The sequence below is a fragment of the Rhinolophus hipposideros genome, assembly GCF_964194185.1.
Source record: "Rhinolophus hipposideros genome assembly, chromosome: 23".
Lineage (NCBI taxonomy): Eukaryota > Metazoa > Chordata > Mammalia > Chiroptera > Rhinolophidae > Rhinolophus > Rhinolophus hipposideros.
Window position 1 is genome coordinate 39579033 of NC_138069.1, and position 18119 is coordinate 39597151.

At 42.4% G+C, this 18119-nt stretch overlaps 1 protein-coding gene across 1 annotated transcript in view; it reads left to right on the top strand.

Annotated features, from left to right (window-relative positions):
- Positions 1 to 995: 995 nt before the first annotated feature.
- The window catches only part of CREBRF (CREB3 regulatory factor), a 44009-nt gene continuing 26885 nt past the window's right edge, over positions 996 to 18119 (top strand). Inside the window, exon 1 of the mRNA XM_081035802.1 lies at positions 996 to 1488. The gene's annotated coding sequence lies outside the window, so the exon portion shown is untranslated. The remainder of the gene's footprint in view (positions 1489 to 18119) is intronic.

Here is an 18119-nt window from a genome sequence, read left to right on the forward strand (position 1 = left end):
GTAATAGTACTACCATTCATTAATTGTTCACTATACGTAATGTACTATGGGTAAGAGCTTATATGAATTTTTTCACTGAATTCTCACATCAGCCCCATGAGGTACGTATTATAGAAGAGCCTTTGCAGAAATCAAATAATTTGTGCTGGTTCACATGTGGTAGAGAGCAGGGATCCAAATCCAGGTTGTTATTCAGCCAGTATTTAATGGCTGCCTATGTGCCAGGTAGAGGACAAACCTGGATAAAGGTAGAGGGTAAACAACACGCGGAGTCCCTGTCCGTTTGAAGCTTGTTATAGAAGTCTTTCGCACTCCAAAGTCCATTGCTTTGACGTTGACATTATACTACTGCCTTAGATCAATGCAAAGAAGAGCTACGTGTTCAAAGTCAGTTACTCCTACGAGAAAACTGGCACCCTGAAGGAACCTGGCCAAGCATTTCAGTCCCCTAATCCTACACTCCCTATGCTTACTAAAATCAGATTTCTGCTCTGTGCTCAGAAGTAGAAAAGCAGTCTGGAAACACAGGCTGTGATAGCTGGGTCATTTACTAGCCGCCTGACCTTCGGTTTAACTTAACCCCTCTGAGCCTTAATTTCCGTCTGAAAGTTGGTGTATTGCCATCGCATGTGCTTGTAGGGATAACTAAGTGAGGCAATAAGTCCCCCACATAGTACCCCTTCAATAATAAAGGGTCGCTATTGCCATTAATAGGATTAGGAAGCACAAGAAAACTTCAAGCCCACGTGTTACGCTTTTTTTTTATCCAAGCGCTTCTAGTAGTGTAGTTTGTGTGAAGTTCTTCTCTCTCTTACGGGTGCACGCAATCTGATTATCCCCGTGTCTGGGCACAATGACTGTTAGTTGAATGAATTAGTTGAGTGAATACTAGTTGAACGATTAGTCAGTCTCTCAGTGAATTAAGTTCAGATGGGAAGGATATTTATAAAACAGAAAGTCGATATCCCCTTGTAATTAATGCCCTGTTCCCGTAGTTCCCTTCAAGTTTCATTGAACTGTAAAATGGGCACACGGACACTTCAGGCCCAACCGCGTAGCTGAGCGATCGGACAAAACGCTGGACGTGAAAGCCTCTGTAAACGAACATCCTCTACAACGTGCGTGAGGCTGGATATCCGAGGCGGCCCCCGCCCACGCTGCAGTGGCGGGCGCCGAGTCCACGCTCCGCCCCCCTCTTCCTGGTTTTTCCCGGCAACCCGCCCCTCCGGCGTCATGTGACAGGGGTGCCCTGCTGAGCCGAGCTCCTCATTGGCCGGGCTGTAGAACGCTTTGCGATTGGCCGGATGCCGGCGGGCCCCCGCCTCCCTCCTCCTCCTCGCCGCGGCCCACGTGAGGGGGGCGAGTCACGCGATTTCCGGGAACCCGTCAGGAAGGACATAAACAAAACAAACCCGAGGCAGCATGGAGAGGGGCCGCGGCCCCTGCAGCGGAACCGGACCCAGCCCCTGAGCCACCCCACACCCACAGGTGAGCGCCGCTGCCTGCAGCCCGTAGCCCGCAAGGGCTTGGGCTGCGGGACGAGCCAGGCGGGGGGCGGAGGAGGGCCGCTGGCCTAGGAGGCAGCAGCGCCGGGGCTCTGAGCCGGGCCGGCACGGGGCGGGGGCCGGGACCAGGGCCGAGTCTGGGGGCGCGCGGGCCGCAGGCTGTCGCCTGCCGGTCACGGGGGCTCCAGGCCCCCTCCCCCACCCTCGGCCCGGGACAGTTATATAAAAGCGCGGGGCGGCGGTACAGGGGACCCACAGGCGGGAGGCAGGCTAGGCCAGGGATGGGCAGCACCGGGCGTCCGCCCTGCCGGGCCGCCAGCTCCTTCACCGCTGCCTCAGAGCCCGGGGCCGTGGCTGCCTGCAACCGGCCTGTCAGAGAAGCGAGCGGGTGGGAGGGGCCGGGGAAGGGAGGGGAAGCGAGGCTGGCGGGGGAGGAGGAGAGAGAGGGGCGTGTGAGTAAGGGCCGGAGCCACAAAGGTTGGAACCGGGCTGGCAGGAGACAGGGAGGCTCTGGCTGGGGGTAGGAGGGTCCAGGCAGGGGTGTCTCGGGAGTAGTTGCTCCCCCTTCCCGTCCCCGCCCCAGCGATAGGCAAGAGGGGCCTCCCTCCCGGGATTTGTTTATATGTCTTCTCAGAGCAGCTTGAAGCTGCTCGGAGGCGGGGCCCTCGACGCGGAGTGGCAGGCCTTGCCGTCCAATAGGGCAGGCAGACGGGGGCAGCCTCGCCAATGGGCGTAGGGGGGGCGGTGCCGCGGTCCCCCAATTGGTTAGGCTGTGTCGGGGGTGGGCCGGGTGGGGCGGCCATGTTAGATGGGAGGGGACCCGTGGTGGTGGGTCCCTGAGAGGGGAGGAGACAGGGCAAAGGGCGAGGGAGCCGGGCTGGGGGCGCTCCGGGTGTCCGAAGGCGAGTCCGATCGGACCAGGAAGTAGCTCAGGGGAGCCTCACCCCGACCCGCCGCTCTCCCCACCCGAGCAGAGGAGGCAGGGAAGTACCGAGGGCAGTCCCGCCGCCCCTGGGGGTGGTTCCTGGGACTGGATGGAGCTCAGTCTCTGGATTCTCCCTCTTGCTCGGCCCTCCGCTTCCTGACAAGCCGGCTGCCAAACCCTGTAATTGCCCTCTAAATCAAGATAGTAAACCTCTCGCTGTTTCTGAGCGGACTTGAGCTTTACGACTACCTTAAGCAGGTACTCGGATAACTAGAGGTCTGAATTTCTACACCAGGCCTCAGATGGAGTCAGACAGGGAGGAGGAAGTTCTGCTTTTCTGGATTTTGCAGCGAGAAAACCAGGACTAGGAAAATAGACAAAGTTAAGGGCTTGTCGGGGTTTCCATTTTTTCACCAAGATACCTTTTAAAGATCAGCCTCTCACCCCCAGCCCCTAGTCGTAATTTGCCCCCTTCACATTGGTAGCGCGTGTAAATGAACGTAATGTGAAAATTACGTTAGGTTTGAAGGTTCTTTAGGACTTTGTCTTGCGAATAACCTGCAGGTGAGAAATAGGATCAAGATCTGACTTTCTAAAAAGCAGAAAATGAGACTTCTGGGTAAATCTTGTTCTCTGTGGTAAACTGTCACTTGATTGCACTTTAAATAATTTTTCCAGTTGTCTTTTTAAATCCAAAAGAGTTAGGAGACACACCACGGAAGAAGGGGGAAATGGTTTGAATAGTTACAGAATCACTAATGGTACTTGAATTGTTTTGGCATCCTGTTGGCCTTATTAAATGCTTACTTTAACTTTATGTTATTTACCATCGACTTACAACCTGTGACTGCATTGGTATTGTCAAAGGTACCAGGCTGTTGGTGATGATGCATCTTGGGTTAAGCGCTTAGGGGTAGGAACATGCCTCAGCTGCATCATGCAAGCGCTGTTCAAGAGTTGACTGTATTATTTAGATATTTGCATTGTCTACTATTTTGTTAACGAGAAAAAATAATTGGTAAATGATTTATCAATTTCTCTATTAATTTGACATGGTTGATTCACAGTTCTGTTAAGAGTGATACGTAAAAATATAATCCCTGTGTAGGTGGTAGACGTCAGTACTTAAATGTAACTTTAACAGCAAATAAAAATATTCACTTATTTTTTTGCCTCTTATTCTAAGAATGGCTAATAGATCCACGAGAACTTATTTGGGTGCAATTCTTTTATATGACTGATCTAGCATCTTTGGGGTTTTTAAGCTGGTAAGCAAAGAAGAGGCTAAATCCATCCAGAAGAAGAGATTCTTGTGTGCTCCACTTGCCATTCCAGTCTCTGTCTGTCATGGCAAGGGAAACAAAACTTTTACAAAGACTTTGTCCTAGTTAGTTTATTAGTTCATTCATTGTGTGTGGGTTCTTGGATGTTAGCGTAAGGAGTAAAGGAATAACTAGTATGGTTCCTGGTGGTGGTTAACTAAGTACAAGTGACAGTATAGCTACGATGAACTTTTATGTTGATTCTATTAATGCAGTGCGGTTTTTAAAAGATTAAGAGGACCAATCGCTTTTAAAGTTTTTCTTATGGTTGCTTTTAAAGTTTATTTTTTTAGTAAAGATTGACAGTTTTATGACTTTGAATCAGCAGTTGTTCCATGTGAGTTTCTACTTGGATGTTTTTTGGGCAGAAATCTTTTTCACTATATTTCAGTTCATCTTCCATGGTAGATAGACCCTTAGTCTGGACATAAATTTGTCACACCATTGGTTCCGATTTTAAGGTAGGGGTCAACAGGCTTCCTCTGTACAGGGTCAAATCTTAAATGTTTAGGTTTTTGTGGTCTGTATAGTTTCTGTCACAATGACTCAGCTCTGCAAACTGTAGCATGAAAACAACCATAGATAATATATTTGGGGCTATATTCCAATAAAACTTTATTTACCAGAGCAGCCCGTGGTTGAAGGCTGTAGTTAGTTGGTCAAGCCCTGTTTCCTGACATCAGTCACTGGGTTCTGAGGACTTCGATGTTCACATATTGCAGAACATAAACACACACTAATATTTGAGCATGTGCGTCGGGTATATCTCTCCTGCCTTGAAGAATTTTTAGAATTAGAGCACGTGACAGCCTTGTATTCTATGTTTTTATTTCATTTGCAAATAGATGTTTTCCTGAAAATACATTTCAAATGAATGTTGGAATATTAAGTTCTATTTAAGAAATGCTTTCAGAATGAAAAAACTTTGGCTTTAAGATATGATACCTAAGAACCTTAACATATTCAAGGGTATGGTCCCATTGAGTTGAAAAGTGCATTTATCATATCATTCCTTACAAAACCTCGTACAGCTGTTTCAAGATGTTAGTCAAGTGATTAGTCAACACACCTAGCTCATATATACGTACATATATGTGTATATATACGTGTTTATACGTGCGTGTGTATATATATATATGTCTATCTATCTATCTATCTATCTATCTATCTATCTATCTATCTATCTATCTATCTAAACAATTCATTTGGAAGCCACATTGATTATGCCAGTGCCTGAGATGTTTATAGAATTACCTAAGTAGGGTAGGATACTTTTTCAAATCAGACCCAGAAAGATACAGGTTGCACCACACCTCCTTGGAAAATGTCAAGTAATGCTGACTGCCCACTGAAGCAGAAATGCCTTAACCTGAAAATGTCACACAGGCAAATCCTTAATTTTGTCAGCTTTCTTCTTTGTTTTAATGTGATATTATCCCGGTTTTTTTGATGTGAACTGGATTTCAAGTGCAAGTCTGAAAGTTTAGAAAGGAGAACATATTTTAACCTCCTAAAACTGTATCGTCTAGTTTCTAGTTCTAGTTAACCTACTGTTTGGCTTGGTGACTGTGGGTAACTCAGTTTATTAATTTGTAATGGTCAAGATTAATGATATTTTTTATCTCACAGAGGGATATTGAGAAATTGTTGTTGTGTTCTCAAGCTCTTGCACTTTGAATATGCTAATACTTTGGGCTGCTTGGATCCACCTCTCAAATCTGGATTCGATTTTCTCTTGGCTTTATTGCTTCTTAGTGCTAATGTTTTTAGCACTTGCCTTACTCTAGAGTATTTATCTACCCGTTTAACAGGTGAGCTCCTTAAGGTTAGAGTCGGCCTCTTATTTCTATATCCCCTGTGTCTCTGAACACTTTTTAGTGCTTCTGAACTGTTTAAATAAATGATGCTAAAAAATGTTTATCTGGAAGGTAATAAAGCCAATCTGCTGTTAGTAGAGATGTTGGGCTTTTCTTAGTTGGAAGGGAGGAATTAATCACCATCTGCTCAAACAGAAAGCCTTCATTTAAAAACTGACCCTTTTTAACAAAGTTTAGATAGAGGCTATTTTGGTGATGTCAAAAAATCCCTTGAATGCTTTTAACTTTTTTGTCAGATAAATTCCATTGGTTAGCTTTGTTGAATACTCCTTCCAGGCACAAAAAAACCTTGTCCTTTGTCCTTTGGATTTGTGTTTGGCTCTTGGCACACTTGGCAAATGTGAGAGGAATCTCATTTCTTAGCGGTTTGGGATACTTGTTCATCTGTATATCAGGGTCCCCTTTTGGAAGGAAGCACTGTTATAAAATCATTCTTGCTAATAATTCTGATTCACCACGGTGGGGAGGGCTAGACTTCGAGTTTGATGCAGGGGAATGCAGTGGTTCTTTGTGACTGCAGTACCACCCCATTCCATCGCCAGCCAAGCCTTGTTTGCCTTTTCACCAGTTCATGACATTTCTTCCAGAATCTATACTGGAACACTCTTCCCTAAACAACTTTCTAAATGAGTCACTCCTTTCTTATTCCCAGCAACTGATCAGCCTGTCATTCTGTCCTTTTAACACCAAAACCACTTTCACACCTTTTGTTACAAAGTCATGTTGTCATTTATCTTTGGGTATTGCTGACTTTGATAGTTTCCCATGAAAGTCATGAGCTTGCTGACTTCTTGTCCTGCTCCAGTTTTCTTCAGATTCTTGTTGTATGCTTATTTTCTTCAGTAAAGTCTTCTGCCTTTGAGAGTTTAAGGTGCTCCTTTTCTAGAGGAGTTACTCCTTTGCTACACGCCATTTCTGATGCAATTTGTCTTCTCAATTGTGTTTGCCATTCACCGAGAAAATTAAAAGCATTACAGAAATCAGACTTCAAACAAAGTCCCGGATGGTTTGGGGAAGAACTAGGGGTAGGGTGGATGTACTCTTTTTTTTTTTTTTTTTAATTAATTTTATTGGGGTGACAATTGTTAGTGAATTTACATAGATTTCAGGTGTACAATTCTGTATTACATCGTCCATAAATCCCATTGTGTGTTCACCACCCAGAGTCAGTTCTCCTTCCATCACCATATATTTGATCCCCTTTACCCTCATCACCCACCCCCCTGGATGTACTCTTGTTCAAAAGATTGACTTGTAGAATCCCTTCAAACAGCAAGGCTCCTAGCGTCCTACTCGTGTTGTGTAAGATGTGGTGGGCTTGGCAGTTTTTGGAACTGCTGTTTAGTAAGCGTTTTCCTTCTTACTATTGAACCCTCTTTTGGAGTTGCCCGTAGACTAGTAGAGGAGACAGACATTGCAGCTCAACATTGTGATAATGTTCAGAACAACATGTTCTGAAAATAAGGAAGAGGGACTACTAACTCTGCCTGGGAAAGTTGGAGAAGCTCCACAGAAAAGGTGGCATTTGAACTGGGTTTTGAAGACCAGTGAAGGAAGCATTCTCGTTAAGTTGAGGAGGTATAAAAAGTGTGCAAAGCGGGTGGGATGGGGTTGGGTATGAGAGGGCTTCATCGAAGGGGGTGGGGAGATTGGGGGTGGGAAGGAGCAGATGGAAGCAAGAGAGGAGACTACTTTGCAAAATTTAGGAGAAAAGAACTTTCTTGCTTTCCCCTTGTCCACTAATTCTCCTGGGCCTGTTGTCAAGTCTCTAGCTCTTTTCTCTGTAGCTCTGACTTTGGTTGGTCTTTTCCCCCAGTTTTTACGTTTACTTTTAATCCCTCATCAAGTTCTGACACGCTTCCCTTCTCTCTTCTAATCTGTCGGTACCAAGGTACCTTTGATTCTGACCCAGTGTGCCCCTAGTCTTTATTTCACCTCCTTGTCTTCATTCCTACCTTTATTCCCTTTGGGTGCTTTTCCCCCGTTTTGATTCTTCCTTTTCCTTTTGCTTTATTTAAAAACAAAACTTCTTTCACACTATCTGCTTCTTTTGCATATGAACAACAATATATGTCTGAGGTGATTCCCTCTTGGGAAATCTTGTAGGATCAACTTGTCTTTGATACCTATTCAAATACTAATTATCCATCTCAATCCATCTCTTTCCTTTTATGAAGCATTTTCCTTTGTAGTCATAGATTCTACTTCCCATAAATGACAGTGCAGAATATGACTGCTTATATACCGTGTTTTCTGCTTCTTATGCACCTTAAAATGGTTCTATGATGAGATCCCAATTCAAAGCTCACCTTTTCCCGAAGCTTTCCCAAACTTTCCCAGGTGGAGATGGTTAGACTCTTCTCAGTGCTTTTATGGAATTTTCTAAACACTTCTTTTTCAGAGCAGCTTTATTGAGGTGTAACTTACATAAAATGTATCCAATTTTCAGTTGTGACAAATGTATGCAGTCATCTAAGCACCTCTGCAGTCATGATACGGTACATTTCCATCACTGAGAAAAGTTTCCTCATGCTCCTCTTCACCCCTGACCCCGAGTTTTCAAATTTTACTCTCTATCCCTATGGTTTTGTCTTTTTGGAATTTCATATAAATGCAGTCATAGGATCTGTTGTCTTTTGAGTCTGGCTGCTTTTACTTAATGCTTTTGAGATTTATTCATGTCTTTTTGAGTAACAGTTGAATACTTGTTATGTATAGATGTACCACACTTTGTCCATTGGATATTTGGCTATTTGATTTTAGGCAGTTGTGAACAGCCTAAATTTGTTGTGAACAGATTTTAATCTGTTCTGATCTGTTGTGAACAGATTTTAGGCTGTTGTGAACAAAGCAGGTATAAACTTCATGTACAGGTCTTTTAAATATCTCTTTTAACATTAACTACCTTTTATTTGGAGGTCATGTTGCAGAATGGTTAAGAGTGCAAGTCCTGGAGTTAGCTATATTCACAAACTTTTTGCTAGCTCTGTGGTTTTGAGAATCTCTAAGCTTAGATTCCCAATCTGTAAAATGGGACTGGCTGGAGATTGGAGCAAACTGGAGAGCACAGGCCAGTTTAAAGGGATAACTCGGATTTCAGTTGAAGTGATTTTGTTGGGAATCTGTGTCCAATGTTGTCACGTCTAATTTTTTTTCCCCTAAGAGAGTGGCATTTGGTAACAGGATTAAGAAACTTTATATGAAATTTCCAATTTAAATGCTGACAATTAAAATTTATTTTTTGGAAACATTAACATGTGGGCTGAATAAAATCCATATGTAGGCATTGATTTGTGACTGCAGTACAGTTTGAGACTTTTGCTTTAAATCTTAAATCAGCTAATTTTGTCTTTTTGTTTTAACACCTGATAAAGTGAACTTGTCAGGACTGTGTCATATATTAGCATAATAATTTGCTGGTTGTCCAAACTCCCAAGTTAAAATGTATGAGTTACTGTAAATGAATTTTATTCTTTCCACAGATTGGAGGGATATAAGAATTCTGAGTGTCTGATAGGAGGGTCGGACCAGGTTCTTGTTACACTTTGTACTTGTCTGATAGCTGCTGATTCTAGTCAAAGCTGTGTTTTCCCAGCAGTTGAAATAGTCAGCTTCCTTTGTTTGATTTATTCAGAACCCTATTGAGACAAGTATGGCATAGATCAAACTGCATGTGTGTTTATTAGAAACTGTAAGGTATTATAAATATAAAGATAAATTTTCTATAAGTCCATTCCCTGAGTTGCCCAAAATCTATGGTGAAGCCAGTATAACTATGGTGAAGCCAGTATAACTATAAAAAGAGATAAATCATATGTAATTGTTTGAACAATAAGTGCAATAATCTCTCTGAAGAAGCCCTTTCCCCTTGTAATATATCCGCCGATTCTTTATGGTCTATAGAGGTTACTGGTTTGCAGCTTTGTGAATTCCTTTGTGAACCCAAAGATCCTTTTGTTGATTAAACCAGCATAATTGACGTTCACCCTCATAAAGCCAGGGCCAGGGTGTTAAATGACCTGTGTTGCCTGCGTATCCCTTATTCACCCTCGTTCCAGGCAGTTGGGTTTTTGTGATAATTAAGTGTGGAATTTAGACAATCAGAGATTGAGTTGAGTTTGGGTTCATAACTTCAGTTAGCAGCAACAACCCAGGAAAATCTTATACCAAGGAAGGAATCTGAAAATAAAATCAGCCACCATTTATTGTTTGTTTTGTGCCAGGGCTAGACACTTTACATATTATTGTGAAGCACAATATTCTCGCAAAGTAAGAAGGGGAATTCCTGTATTTACAAATAAAAGAAGGCAAGGGAGACTCTGGAATGAAGTTCCAAATATTCAATGATAAAGGAAAACCTTTTATCTTGAATCTAGAGTTTGCTTCTCGTAGAGGAAGTCTTTTAGGAGGATTAGAATCACAGAGGCAGCCAGCCATTCTCAGTGTTGAAAGACATGACCTCAAAACTATATTCATCATCTCTTTGTAACCCTGTGCCGTAACCTCTGTACCAGCTGTTCTGTAGTCCGGTGCCCATTTCACAGAGTAGGAAGGAATTGGAAGGGAATTTCAAAATTGTCTCTATATTCATGCTACTTTTGAGAAGTGTCAAATCTGAGAAAGGAGGTAGAAGAGCCCAGATCCTTCATAACAGAACCAAAGTTAGGGTATGTCCTGTGATGGATATTTCCCTGGAATCTTGTTGTTATGGCCCAAGGGTGGTCTTTCCTTCAACACTGTCTGCTTTTACGCTGCTGCTGAACAGCTCAGAAAATGAAATGGTTCTTTAAAATTCCAACCTCAACTTGCATTACATACTTTGTTTTAATTAAAAGTGTGTGTGGGGGGGAGGGACGGTGGGAGAGAAAGAGGGAGAGAGAGAGGGAGAGAGAGAGAGAGAGAGAGACCAGAGTAACATATCAATCCAGTCCTGGGTTCATTTGGTTTAAATAAGTTTTAATCCTTGTCCTTTCTCTGCGATCTCCTCCCTAAACTAGAATTATCTCAGGTCTTTAAAATTAACTGAAATTCAAACAGCACTCTTCCTGGAAATTTAGAAGAAAGTTCAGGAGTACGGTTTTAAATATTTTTGCCATATGATACCACAGTAGTCCAAGACACAAATTATCAAGCTACTACATGATACTTCAGAGCACGTAAAAGATGCTCAATAAATATATATTAAATGACTGACTTCTTTGTAATGTCCTCTTTGTCTATGAAGAACCTCACACCCCCTCTCCTTATTCAGAAGGGCCTGTTATCTTGAGATTTCTCGTTCATTGTCAGGCAGCTTTGTCTGGATGTGTGTGCTGGGCAAGGTGTTGCTTTTGGCGTGCACTGTGGTGACATAGACAGGAGATGTAATGGTCATTCTCCGAGGTTTTACAATCTGGTAGTGGAGGCAAAGGGTTGGGGAGGATGAGGAAGAGGGAAAACGTTGTGAGCAAAGGCATACAAGGCCAGAGTCTCACTGTTGGAGCTCCTTAGTGGAGTGGAGTGGGATTGTAATTACCTCACGGATTTGGGGGAAATTGAAAGATCAAGCAAATATTAGTGTTATAGAAGAGTAGTGGAAGATGGGGTTGGGAAGATAGTGTCATTGTGTCTGAGGATCTTGAGCATTATCCAAGAGACGCTTTGGAGTTGCTGCAAACTTAGGAGCACAGTGCTGTTATGTGGTGGTTTAGGGAGAATAATTTATAATGTTATAATGGGGCAGAAGAACTGGAGAGGGAGAGGCTGGAGGCAGGAAGATCTGTAGGCAAATATTGGAATGGTAAACATAAAATGATGAGGTCCAAGTAAGGTTGAGAAAGTGGGAAGGGCCAAATCAAACATGCATGTGTGCTCACTACAAGGGAAGTTGTCAGTTGATCTGTGTTAAAGAGAACAGGCATGATTTAAACTTGAGTGGGAGGATGAGGAAAAGAGTCCAGGCTAAGATCAGTGTTCCATGCCTGGATGTCTGAGAGCAATGGAACTACTGACAGAACAGCCAGTGTTTGGATGGGGAGGTGGCATGTTCTGTCCGAGGTCGCGGCATGTGAGCGAACATGGAAACACCTGTGTCTCAGATGGTAGGGTTCGTGCTTGCGTGTTTAGGATGAAAATGCAGATTTGTATGTCCTCTAGAAATGGTCTTTGAGGCACTGAGGGTGGAGATGGTTTCTGATGATAAGTTTGAATAGAGGCATCCATTTACTGAATGACCTTGGACAAATCTCTTATTCTTGCTGAACTTTTTTTACTAATGTAAAAATGGTTGGACAAAGGGTGGGGGGTTGTAATGATGCTAATACTTCCTCTAACTACTTCACCAAGTTGTTTTATGAAAGGACGGTGTAGCAATATGCTTTGTGATCTGTAAACAGCTACACAAATATAAACTGAATATTTTGTTGCCAGTGGTAACCAAGTCTGACTGGGGTTAGAAATGCATTCTTTGCTTCTGTCTAAAATTGTCCCATGCTCTTATTCTTGTGCCCTGAACAACTTAATTGGTGGGTGTCAAGGCTGCAGAAACCCCTGATATCTTGTAGTTGATAGTTTCCAGAAATAAAAAGTAGCTCTTTCCGTTCAACTCACATTGATCCAAAAACCTGCTTTAATGGTGTTCCTTATTGGTTCTCGAAGTGTTTTAATTAAGCTCCCATATGTTGTTTCTGTAGCTCAAAGATTAAAGTTGGGTGAAACCTTTGAAAGGAATTGAATAAAATTGTGAGCTGTCTTGTGTCTTCTTCCAAGAGAGCACTCCAAGAAGAGATCACTTTTGAGATTTAGTACCTTTTCTTAGCTCCTCTGGGTTCTCAGTAAAATGTGGTTTCAATTACTTTAATTTTTGTGGCAAACCTAACTCATCCCCCATATTCTGTAAACTCTTGGAGTGTGAGGATAAAAGGCGACGATTGCATTGACCCAGGGACAGAATTCACTGGGTGGTATGGCAGAAGAATCACTTCTGTTTATAAGGTCATGCATGGTAAGTACTGCTTGGCTAGGAAAATGCCCATTCCTCACCCAATCTGAGGGAAAAGAGATGTTTTTGCCCTCATTTCTCTCCTCTTTCCCTTATCTTCCCTCCTTAAAGACCAGCGGCATTAGGATTTGGAAAATAAATAGTGGGGGTCTTGTGCTAATAATTCCTCATAAACTATCACCATCTAGTTTCAAGTTTACTTGCCTGTTTTCTAAATTTTGGAGTTTGGATAACTGCTGTTGAAGGGTAGAGAATAGCTATTCACTGGCAGTTGTATTCACAGCGTTTATATTACATAATACCGGGAGAACGTGGCCTCACCTTTCCTCCACTGTGTGCTTTGCATAGGCTGCCTCTGCTTCCTCAGTGGTGTGGAGATTTGGGGCTCTCTGGTTTCTGCTGCACCATAAAACAGGTAGTCGCTTGGTTTAGTAAGCATGGGAAGGACTGTTCAGCTTGTCTTTTGCTGAATAGTTTTCAAACGGAGAGGACTTATTGAGTGGGACGTACGAAGTGTAGCAGAATGGATGGGATCTGTAGTGGGTGGGTCTGGTCTGCTGAGGAGCCTGGGCAAACCAATGGACCGTCTTGCCAAACAAGGGGTCTTCTGGGGTGTACGCATGGGATAGACTTTGAAATGACCAAGTCAGTGGTCCTTCCTTTCTCCCTCCATCTCCCCCCTTCTCTCCCCTCTTTTCCCTTTCTTCCCTTTAACTTTAGTTGGGGATTAAGCCTCAAAAGAAATGATTTATTTAAATTAGGGGTCAGGGCAGTTACTGCCTCATTGTGGATCTGGTACAGTTTAAAGACAACGTGAATGTTGAGCGTGAACCAGCAAAGGTCAGGAAAGATCAAAATAAACCACGATATATTAATTATGTAACAGCATAAATGTGTTGGCATTTCTTACCACAAATTTTTAAAAATATTTTTAATTTTGGTAAAATAAACATCAAATTTTCCACTTAAACCATTTTTAAGTGTACAATTCAGTGGCATTAATTGCATTGGCAATCTTGTGTAACTATCACCACTGTCTATTTCTAGAACATTCTCATCATCACAAATAGAAACTCTGTATCCATTAAACACTAGCTCTCCCAGCCCCTGGTAACTCTATTCTCCTTTTTATCTTTCTGAATTTGCCTATTCTGGCACCTCGTGTCAGTGAACTCATATAATATTTGTCCTTTTGTGTCTGGTTTATTTCACTTGGCATAATGTTTTCAAGGTTCACCCATGATGTAGCGTGTATCAGAATTTCATTTTGATGGCTGAATAATATTTTGGTGTATGTATGTACCACATTTTGCTTTTGTATTCATCTGTTGGTGGCCCCCAGGGTTGTTTGCACCTTTGGGCCATTGTGAATAGCGTTGGGCGTGGGTGTACATGTATTTAACTCTCTGCTTTCAGTTCTTTTGGGTGCATATCCAGACATGTATTGCTGGATCATGATATTAAGTTGATGTTAAAGTCATTGCAGTTTAAAAGGTTGAAAATAATTGCAAAAACCACAATTAGTTTTGCACCAACCTAATAGTAAGTCTATGTAACTTTCTGAGGAATGGCTAAACTGTTTCCCAGCTGCACTATGTTACATTCCAACCAGCAGTGCACAAGGGTTCCAGTTTTTCCATATTCTCACCAATATCCTCAGCAAGACTTGTTATTTTTCGTTTCTTTGGATAATAACCGTCCTGATGGTGTGTTAAAATGTTTTGAGCATCTACTCTGATGCACGTTGGATGACTCAGAGTGCTGCTTACCATTGTGAGGGACCAGTTTCCTCGAGTTACTGAGAGGGAGCAGGACCTAAGCCAATGTCAGGTCAAGCAGGAGCTGCGAGGATTGCAGCCATCAGGTACAGTATCTGCTACTCCTAAGACATTTACATTTATAAAGAGGTTTCTGTTTCTCTTGATGTCAACCTTTTTCTGTAGTGGACTCTCAGGGATCAGATGAAACTCTCAGATTCAAAAGGGCACAATTGAGTAGCTCTTGGATGTGTGTGAACTGCCTGGGGCACACCAGTCAGCTCTTGGGTTTGGCTCTGAACATTTGGATGAATGATTTGAGCAGTCCCAGAGAAGAGCCTTTGTAAGAAGTTCTTTGACCTTGTCATCTGTCTTTACCTCTTGCCTTGCCTGATGTGCATAATAAGCCTCAGCATACTTGCAAACAGAGAACCAAGAAAACCAAGAGGAGGACCCAGTGGAAAGGGCTGTGAAAGAGATTGAAGCTCTGGTGTCTTCAAGTGGTACCATTGCTGCTTATCAGTCAATCATTTGCCCCATCTCACTGCTTCAGAGAGCTGGTTCTCTGTTACCAGAGTATCTTCCTGTGCCTAGGAGCTATTCAGTCGTTTTGAAGGAGCCCTGATAGAAAATCTATTGGTAAATATTATTTCTGATGGACCACAGTCTTCTCTCCCTTGAGAAACAAAACTGGTGGGAACTGGTGAGCCAGAGCTGTGAATAAAAGGAAGTAAGGGGAAATAATTTAGCCTTTCCCCTAGTTTTTTTGTTTGTTTTTGTTTTGTTTTGGTAAGAAACACTAGTCTTCAGGTCAGCTTGAGGGCAGAGTGGAGGATTTTATGATCAAATAAGTTTGGGAAATGACATGTTTTATTCATCTCTTGGTGCTCGGTAATGCGCCTTACACCTTAAAGTTTCCAAGAAGTTCTGCATAAATGCAGTATAACAGTTTTGTTTAATACAGTGTTTTCCAAACGTCAACAACCCTTTTTGTGAATAACCATCTAACTGACATTCCTTGGAGCAAATATTCCACAGGTCACACAGTAGGAAATTAGTTATTGCTATTTATGTACATTAGTATCAAAGCTTTGAGGAAAAGAGGAATATTCGGGAGCCCAAAGAAGTGTCAAGGCACCCTGAAAAGCAAGTTGTTACACCTTCCTCCTCAGGTTCCTTAGCCATCTAAGCACTAACATACCCGTGTAGATGGCTCTCTGGTGTAAGGGATAGTTTCGGAGCGGTATATCTTATGCAAGAGTCCGGGTAATGCGGTAATTGCTGTAGAAGCCTTTATTAGTTATATTTTCTTCCACTTTCAGGTGGGGGATTTTGTTCATGGTTGTTTCTCAGTATGTTTGGAATGGTACCGAACAAGCGTTTCTGGGAAATGGGTGCAAAACGTTGGGGATGAGGATAGTTTGTTGTGAAGTTGGGTCACTAGTTTTAGAGACCAGAAGAGTTTATCAGTGAAAAGAGATCCCACTGCTTAGGGGGGTAGAGTTGGCCCTCCCCCATTTCTGTTCACTGCTCCCTGAGACCCTAGAAGAAACTGAGGACCTTGAACTATCCCAGGTGAATGAGCTCAGCCCTTTACATGGTGGATACCCTCTCTCGGGAATGGGTGTCTTAAAAACATTCAGCCTCGCTGTCAATAGCTGTCACAGATGTTGAGTTTCTGAGCTGGACTAGCTATGGGACACAAGAAAGCATTGGCAAAATATATCTGTTGATATTAATCACCTTTCAGATTTAGTACTACACCCTAATTTAATATCTCATTTCATTCTCATAACATTCCTATTACATAGTTAAGGGAGAATAATTGTAATCCCTCAGTCTGGGAGCTACGGCAATAATCTAAGTAATTTGCTCCAGTTCATAAGTCTGTTTAGTTTTAATTATGGGATCAAAACTGGAATCCAGGTCTCCTGTCTCTCAAATAAGTGTTCTTTTTGCTAACTGCATTGACTGAAGTTTGCTTTGAGGCCAAGTGTCTAAATACAATTTTAAATAAATATTTATACTTGAGTGGAAGTGTTCTGGCATGGAAAATTTGGTAGCCAGAGAAATGAGAAGAATGAGGCTTAGAAAGGTTGACCCACCCAATGTTGTACTCGTATAGTTTTCAAGAGAGAGCTACAGATAGCTTTTGGCTTTTTTGTTTGTTTGTTTGTTTGTTCAGTATTTTCCTGATAAACCAAACTGTTGGTAGATGGTATCTTTAGTGGATGCAAATAGATAGATGTTGAATAGAACTCAATCTCTTTTCGAGTCCTCAACCCTATTGCCAGTAAGGGTCAGTTTGGGGTTTTACAGAGAAGCAAACTTTCCCCCCAGATCCAGGTTATAGACCAGAATTACACTGGGACACTTTGTTGAATGCATCACTTGAATCATATACCTTTTTGGGCTCTAAGTACTAGATCTAGAAAAGACAGCTGACCTTGTTTGTCACGGAATCAGAGGAAGAGTCAGTCAGGACTGAGATTACATATCAGCAGTAGGACCAAGGCATGAGGCCACATCAGGAGAAGCTCGGCCAGAGCTGGGGTCGATCCACTTAGACTGTAGCAGTAGTTAATTCTATTTCTAGGCCCAGGCTGGGCCCTGGATGATGGTGTTTCCTAGGCTAGAACAGAGAGCTCGGAACGACAACCCACCAGAGGGGAAAGCCCAGTGAAGATCCAGGAAATACAAGTGGTCGTCAGTTTATTAATCTAATTAAGTGGAACAATGATTGCATCCCTTGTTGACTATCTCTTATATGTTCAGCAAGGGATCTTTGAAATTGAAATAATGTGCCACTCTAACCTTCTAGCCCAGAGAATGTGTTGACTACAGACGGCCACTCAGCTCAAATTGACTCTTCACATTACTCTGAGAAATGATACTGGACATAGACTGAATGAGAACAAGGAGTTCAGTGTAGGCAGTGGTTCTCAGCTTTTAGAGAGGGTCCGAGTCACCTGGAGGGCTTTGTTAAAACACACAGCTGGGCCCCACTCCCAGAGTTTTTGCTTTAGTAGGTCTGGGCTGGGGCCCAAGCTTTTGTACTTCTAACAGATTTCCAGGTTCATGCTGACGCTGCTGGTCCTGGGGTCACACTTTGAGGACCACTGATCTATGAAAAGATGATGAAATGGATATAGCTATTTAGTTTCTATTAAGGCCTTCACAGAGGAGGGAAAAGGGAGCTAACATGTAGGTCTCTCCCACAGTCAAGACCCTGTGCTAAGTGATTTGCAATCATTGTTTAATTTAACCCTTAAAACCATTGCAAAGCAGCCTTTGTTGTTTCCCCCTTAGCGTACCCTTTTAAAAACTTACTGGGATAATTCTTACTTCAAGGACAGCTTTCACTTATAACTCAAAGAATGATGTGTATACCATTACGAATGTGATTTTGTTTAATGTAGAGGACATGTTAAATTCCATCATGCACCACTGTGTGTTCATTGCTCTTGTAGCTTTTTGAGTAATTTAAGATGTTGATTAATTTAGCAGTAATGATTACACAATAGATGGAATTAAATGGTGAGACATTGTTCTCTCATAGGCAACATAAAGTAAATGGGAGCTTTACTTTAACGTTAAGTATAACACATCTGTCAGATCACAAGAAAAATGGGCCTATGTTAATTTTCAGGTTTTTTTTTCTTTTTTTTAATGTGGCAAATTGCTTATTGACCAGTCCTGTTTTAGAAATAAATAAAGGGAAAAACGGTGAATTATAGAATAGTTGGTACTAGGA